The sequence below is a fragment of the Drosophila montana genome, unplaced genomic scaffold, assembly GCF_035044405.1.
Source record: "Drosophila montana isolate Dmon_TW-CO22-7 unplaced genomic scaffold, ASM3504440v1 contig_1624_1, whole genome shotgun sequence".
NCBI lineage: Eukaryota > Metazoa > Arthropoda > Insecta > Diptera > Drosophilidae > Drosophila > Drosophila montana.
This window is the reverse complement of record NW_026996559.1, coordinates 686,550-692,549: the sequence shown is the minus strand read 5'-3', so window position 1 is coordinate 692,549 and position 6,000 is coordinate 686,550. Positions and strand designations below refer to the sequence as shown.

Below are 6,000 nucleotides of genomic sequence, written 5' to 3'. Positions count from 1 at the left end.
AATGTTTAGAATATTTGTTCAAATGAAAACGAAAAAAACAAAAACAAGGATCACAAATATTGTTTGTTAAAATAATTGGCATATGCAACACAACAGACGAAGAATCAGTGAGCGTATCAATGAATGTGCATAGCAAAATGCACATACACCCACGCACACACACACGACCACACACACGCACACACACACACACACGACCACACACACGGACACAGGCAGACGCTGATAAAAGGCATGCATAGGAAAACAGAATTTTCATTCATAAGGCGCAGCTTTTAATGCTCAATGGATTTAAACGTCAGCTATGCATATGCCGCAGGCAGCTGCCACAGGAAGTGACGTAATATGTACACTCACACACACACACACACACACACACAGACACATACAAATGCACTTATATAGTCAGAAAGCGCGCACGCAGCAACTGATTGGTTTACCTTTAGCTGTGTGCGTGAATTTCGAATTATTCGCACGAACGCCGCAAAAGTGCATGCGAGCGAGAGCGAGAGCGAGATGCAACTACAACTATCGCTCTCTTTTATTCTTTGCCTGGTGCCCAGGGGCTGCTTTTACACGCATCGCTGCCGCTGGAGGTTTGTGTCCAAAGTCTTTAGTTCTGTGCGCCGACCTCGTGCTGCATTTGAAAGCGAATTCTATCGAACAATGTTGCAACAAAAACAACAACAGTAGTCAACGATAATTTGGCTGCAGATATATCTATGCATGTCAGTGCGTGTGTGTGTGTGCGTGTGTGTGTGCAAAAAGCACCATTCACAAAATAAACAGTAGCCCACAAGCCAGAGCGAGAGAGCAAGAGTGGGAAGCAGCGCAGTGCGAACAGTGACAGTTACATTGGCAAAGCTCAATGGCAGGCAACTGAATTGCAGCAACAATTGCTGCAATAATCAATATTGAGTGCAATTCGTGATGCAAAAATTGAGCAGGATTGCAGAAAAGTGGTAAAAGGGAGAGAGCGGGTGTCACGAAGAGAGCGTGTGTCCAATCAGAGCCGATTGACAGAAATACGTTGTACCAAAGATGTACCAAGATGTACCAAATGTGAAAACAATGAATGTAACATTTTTAGCAAGTTATCTCTGTTTTTCAAAATCTTTACTATTATGGAAAATGAAAAACTGTACTTCAAATATAAGATACAGTTCGTGTGTACCATTGCATAAATAAAGTACCAAGATTCGTAAGCCCAGTAAATTTTCATTGACATAAGAATTGTGTGTGTATTGGTAGCATGAGTTGACTTGGATTTGGTATGGGGAATGTGTTGCACAAATAACTCCGCAACACCTCAAATAACAGTCGAAAAGAGTCGCATTCCACTTAAATTATTCATTCGAAGCGTTCTGGAATGCAGCACATATGCAAATCAATTGCAAGGGGGATTCACTCGATACCGACTAATAAATGTATACTAGCAGTCGGTAAGGGACGGAGGGGGGATCTCACACAGCAAAAGCTGTGGCACCTCGTGCATAACAATTGTTGTTTCTAACTAATATCTAAGCGAGCTTCTATGATATATATATATACATATATATATGTAATATGTATGCTGCGTTTAGATTTCAAGTGAAATCGAAATCTGAAATCTATAAATAAAATCATTTCATCAGCAAATGACGTATCGGATAACAATTCAATTACGGAATTCAGTTATCCGTCTTATATAAATAAATAGAATAAATGTTGCTAAAACAAAAACAAGGAATAAACCAATGTGAGCTTAATATAGAATATGCCAAGCATCCTAAACGAATAATCACAAATTGTGACGTTTAGTAACAGTTAATTAAAGTAACAATTTATTTATTTTTGCAGCTTAAACTTGTTCATGCCAAAAAATGTTGCCATGCTCTGGCAACAATGTTGCAGCAACACTTGCGCCATGTGCACTCAAAGCTCAAAAACAATTCGCACTCAAAATGCCACTCAAAACTTGCTAAGCACTCAAGAGCGAAGCGCGAGAGAGCTTCAACACGCTTCGAATCGCTCAAAAAGCTTCTGGCAAACCGGCGAATGCAAATATTTGTGAAATAGATTGAGAGAGACTGAGAGAGAGCGAAGCTCTCACACGTTATGTACATGCATACATATGTACATATAGACTTTCATGAATTTCACAATTTGGCGCGAAGCAACTGGCTTTGAGTAAAAATATCTATTATACTCGATTTGCTTGGAAAAGATAATGGCACATGCCGGCAATGGGGCGGCAGCGGCGCCAACGTAGTACTCACAGTCGTAGTACTCGTGCACGTATGTATGTACATACATACATACATATGCAGTCGTGGAGTAGTAAAAAGCTCCCATTGTTGACTATTGCGCCAAAAGTGCAAACACAAGCACAGACATAAGCGCAGTGTCAATTGCTGTGGTGATGGCAAGGCAGGCAGGCTACGGGGCGTGGCGCTGCAGTCTCTGTCAGCGTCAGCGTCTGTGTCAGCGTCAGCGTTGTCTTTCTACATAGCATTTGACGACCTCGTGGCGTGGGCGAGGGCGTGGCAGTAGGCGAGGGTTAAGCACGTACTATGCTCCCTTCTTTTCTGTTTGTGTGAATATGTATGTATGTACATATGTGTATGTAAAATGTCTGCGTGTGTGTGCTGTTTGGCTATGCGATGGGCTGAAAGCAAAAGTGACCGTTAGCTGGTGTCTGGCTGTGTGTGTGTGTATGTGGTGTTGTTTTTGCGACTGCCCAAAAATGCAGACAGAACTAATTGCAACTTGCACGACCTACATCAAGAAGGGGCGTAGCCGGGTAAATGGCTGAGTGCAGGAGTGCTGCGGGGGGCTATATACATGCATACATGCATACATACATATGTATGTATGTATGTACATATGTATGTATATTAAAGATCTCCTGTCTCTATATTGATTTTCAAGATGTTTGCTTAGATTCTTTCATACTCTGTACAATATTGAAGCTACAATAGGGTATAGTGCAAATGTGCAAATATACATACATACATACATATGTAAACGTCGTTTTGTCGGCTCCATTCGGCCAGAGTTTTATTGCGTTTTTATTTTCTTTATTTTTGGCCACGCCCAGTGGAAAACAACGTAGGCTTAGTTTTACTTGTGTTCTCTTCGATAGTCATCTTGCACACACACCCACACACACACATGCACACACAAAGGCAGACTATTTGTTTGGCTGATATAACTGCTACAGGGCGAATTGCCTAAATTTATAATTTGACATTTATGCATTTTTTATGATTATTTATTACGTTAATTTTTGATTAAAACTGAAGTCTGCTCGGCGGGCATACCCAGCCCCATCGCTGCCCGCTCACCCATCCGTCGTCCCCTGTCGCGCCTTGAACATGGTTACGTCCCTTTTCCCATCCAGTTTTATCTCAATTAATGTGCGACATTTTTACGGCTTGTTTGGGGAAGAAGTGAAGTTCACGATCTTGAAACTGAACACGAATTGGAATGGGAACAAGGCAGAATGTTAACTCAAATTATAATTTATTGCAATTCATGAATATACCCTGTACTTTAAGGTAATACTATTACACCCCGTAAGGAGCGCAGGCACTGCTTGGGATGCAGGGTATCGCTGGGATGCAGGGTATCGCCTAGTCAAGCAGTTTCGACCACTTTCGTTACTATGTTTTCATTTTTAAGGAACCTTTCATTAATACAAAAACGTATTGCCAATTTCTGATAGAAAACCCCAATCTTAGAGCAGGAGTAACTACTCAAGATCCAATATATGTCTATATATATATGTATATATAAATGATATTATATGTATATATGGCTTCCGCATAGAAACGCAGACACTTCTAAACGTTGATTAAGAAAATATTTGTCTGTATACCGTGAGGCCTTGTAGCATGCACCTATCTCTATAATATACTCTCTATAAATATTCTTGGGGTATCTACAAAAGGCGTTGCCAAGACAAGCGGCAGGCGCATAATCAGTATGTTGTATAGTACATTGTATGTGCATGTTTAGCAATACAGTGCTCTAAATTCAATTCATATTTGTTAGCTAGTATAAGTATAACAAACATTATCAGGCATTAGAAATTGAATGTACTTACTTAGTTTTCACTACGTGAACTCGATACCCTAGCAGTGTGTGTGTGTGTGTGTGTGTGTGTGTGTATTCATAGAGACAATCGGAGCCAATCCTTGAATGGATTATTAATTGATTGATTAATGTGTGAAGGAGCTATATAAATAGATTTATATGTATATATATATATATATATATATACATACATGTATATGGTGTCGGTCTTAAACAATATTTATTCAGAGTTGATCCTTAATTAAATTTTCCAATTTATACACATTTTTAAAGTCTATTAGATATTACTTGAGTTCGCACTTAATTAAAACATTTTTCTGTAGTGGAATCTTATTGTACTCCAATTCTTATTTGTAATTTTCTATTTATGATATCCAGAATCATCGTCTCGTAAAACCTTTTTAGTTTCTTCCGATATCTTTTATCTATAGGAACATTCGCTGGAAAAGGAGATTTTCATTTAGAATACTTTAAAATATTGAAATATACACATCCGCACATCCGCAATGTATCTGCAAGGGTATTCAATCTTCGGCGACTTCTCTCCTGTTTTCACGCTTTGATTTAGTTTTCCCGAGTTACATCTTTTGTATTATGATAAAATGTGTGTGTAAATAGCTTTTTAAACTTTTTGCGCAAGTTATATACTTGAGACTACATACCCTGTAAGAGAACATTTTTCATTGAAGTTCCAATTCATTTTCGTTTTTGTTTTTGTTTGTGTATTAAGTCGTTCGAACTGTCAAATGTGAAAACTGTCAGCTGTGCAGTGTCAGATAAATTGAATCCCTGAGCAGTTGTTGATGCCGTTTACGATGTGCCTTTTATGTCCAACTCGATCCATTTTGGCCATTAAGAAAACTTGTACTTTCCTTTCATCCAAATGGCCGGCAGACGCCAGACAGGGTTCAACTTGTGCAAACTAAAATAAAATAAAACTAAAGTGCAAATGTAAGAAAGCCTGAGAATTTACTTATTATATATTAAATCTGATACTTATTATTAGGTTGATTTTCGTTTGAAGTGATTTAATGCCCAACATTAAATACTAAATTTGTGTTCTTATGAACACGACCAAATGAATCACGCATTCATTTTTATGCAGACTTATTCGTATTTATATAAACAGTGTATATATATTTTGATACTCACTTTACTCATACATACTCTGTAGACTATTTTCAAGATATCTGCTATAGTACTTAATTATACTCTATATAATTATACAAAGATGTTCCCTTAAATGTCGTCATACATTTTTCCAAAATCGGCAGTAGCCGACTGCATAATACCCTTTCACAGCACTTTAAAGCAGACTAACTAAAGATTAAGGGATAATTATTTTGCCGTCCCCTGGAAGCATTGGTTCGCAGGATTAGAGGAGCTCCTTAGTGGGTCGTTAGTAGCTAGTAGTAGGTCGTAGCCATAAAGATAAGAGTATATACATACATAGCTATAAGTGCATTCATTCGGACTAATCCAATATACCCGTATTCACTGCGTGAACAGAGTATACAAATCTCATTTATCGATTGGCACAGTCACATATTGTTGATATTTAATATATATGCATATATACATATATACCGTATAGTTGTATGTACTTAATCTGTTCGTTAGTCAATGTGTAAACAACAACGGGGACAGTTTTCAGTTTCCATTCGCTTTTCTTATGTTTTTCTTTCGCTGTTAATGATGCACAACCCGATGACAATTCGATTTGTGCTCGAGCTTGATTCATGTTTCAGCTTCTGACTCTGACTCCGATTCCGATTCCGATTCGATACCAATATGCGCCGGCATTCGATATGTCGTCTAATTCCAATTTGTTTACTTGTCGAGCTTGTTGTTGTTGTTGTTGTTGTTGCTTTTCCTGTGTAATTTATTTCTTTTATTCTGTTTGTTTTTTTCTCGCTGGCTCGT

At 38.3% G+C, this 6,000-nt stretch overlaps 1 long non-coding RNA gene across 1 annotated transcript; it reads right to left on the bottom strand.

The window, feature by feature from the left end:
* Nucleotides 1-4,295: 4,295 nt before the first annotated feature.
* Nucleotides 4,296-5,020, bottom strand: LOC135440650 (uncharacterized). Its single transcript, XR_010438329.1, has 3 exons — nt 4,740-5,020; nt 4,577-4,661; nt 4,296-4,517 (listed from the first exon to the last, which is right to left on the bottom strand). It is a non-coding gene; the product is annotated as an uncharacterized LOC135440650 (long non-coding RNA).
* Between the last annotated feature and the right edge of the window lie 980 nt (nt 5,021-6,000).